Source organism: Halyomorpha halys, unplaced genomic scaffold (genome assembly GCF_000696795.3).
Source record: "Halyomorpha halys isolate HHAL.00 unplaced genomic scaffold, Hhal_1.1 Scaffold1218.1, whole genome shotgun sequence".
Taxonomy (NCBI): Eukaryota; Metazoa; Arthropoda; class Insecta; order Hemiptera; family Pentatomidae; genus Halyomorpha; species Halyomorpha halys.
The window spans coordinates 278,894-280,222 of record NW_027106975.1 but is presented as its reverse complement, the minus strand read 5'-3'; the positions used below and the strand labels follow the sequence as shown (position 1 = coordinate 280,222).

General features: G+C 22.5%; 1 protein-coding gene across 8 annotated transcripts in view; it reads left to right on the top strand.

The window, feature by feature from the left end:
• Positions 1–1,329, top strand: part of LOC106688842 (regulator of G-protein signaling 7) — a 58,900-nt gene that overhangs the window by 36,596 nt on the left and 20,975 nt on the right. The gene's annotated exons all lie outside the window — the stretch shown is intronic.

The window sequence follows — 1,329 nt, the reverse complement described above, 5'->3', positions numbered from 1 at the left end:
AAAAAAAAAAAAAAAAAAAAAAGACAAATTAACTTTTTCTGGCTAGACTCCACACACAACTTGCATTTGTTAAATTCTCAGAAAGAACTGACTTGATCTCTTCTTCCAGTACCTGACACCAGTCAAAAATGTAAAACAATTAAAAATAATTGTCAATTAGTTTTTAAATCTTCAAAAACCTAATCCACATTTTTCTAGTATTCCTGAAATGTATTAGTAATAAACGCAAACTTTCAAATTTAAAATGCTCACATGATATAAATTTTCTTATTTGATTAATATTTAGTAAAGATAACATCCATATAATTAATAATAACTTGAAAATTTATTTTCTCATAATTTGTTATTAATAAAATTGTAAAGATTGATCAATATTAACAATATAAAGGAAACATTGCTGTATTAGTAATGTGGAAAGATGTGTATATTTTGTTAGTAAAAAGTCATATTTTATTTGAAAAACATGAATTAAGAATTATTTAATAATTATAAGTAATCATTTTGAATTAAAGGACTATTAAACATTTTTATAAACATAATAATGCATTTTATCATTAGATCAATTGGAAGTGAAGTGGATATTTTATTTGTAAATTTGGAATATTGAAACTTTAGGGTGACTTTGCTCAGCCAGTTACCATTAATAAAGAAAAAAGATGTTCATTTTATTGGTGGTACCACGCACCAAATGAAGAGATCAAGTGTAGTCTGTTCCCAGATGCCAACAGAGCAAGAAGTATGTGAAACCACTAGAAAGAATTATTTTATCCTTTTGCGAATATCATATAAATAATTATAAAAACTACTAAAATTCAATTTAATCAACTAAGCAAAATAATAATAGGCCAAATAGTATTTAAAGTTAGTTTAATCTAATTGTGGAACATATATATGAGGAATTACGAGAAGAAGTCATCCCAACGAACTGTGTATTACAATTAAGTCTCTACCATCAAGTATTTAATAACTACTTTAAAATTTATTATTTCATGTGTTATTGATAAATAAATTAAATTAAGATTATATTTTTTAAATGTCAAATTATTTTTATTTTAGTTTATTCTAGAAATTGCATTTCATGCTAACAAATACTTTCTATTATTGCCAGATATTCCGAACTTTATTGAAAATAATTATAAATATTTTCAATTTAATTTTATATTTATACTAAATAAGTAAAATTGTGTAGCAAGATATGTTAATTATATGATATTTCCATAGCAACTAAATAAAAACAAAGTAACCATAGTAATAAGCAACACAATAATTTAAATAAAATATTTTTTTAAGTATAATTTCCAACTTTTTTAGTCTATTATTTATTTTATA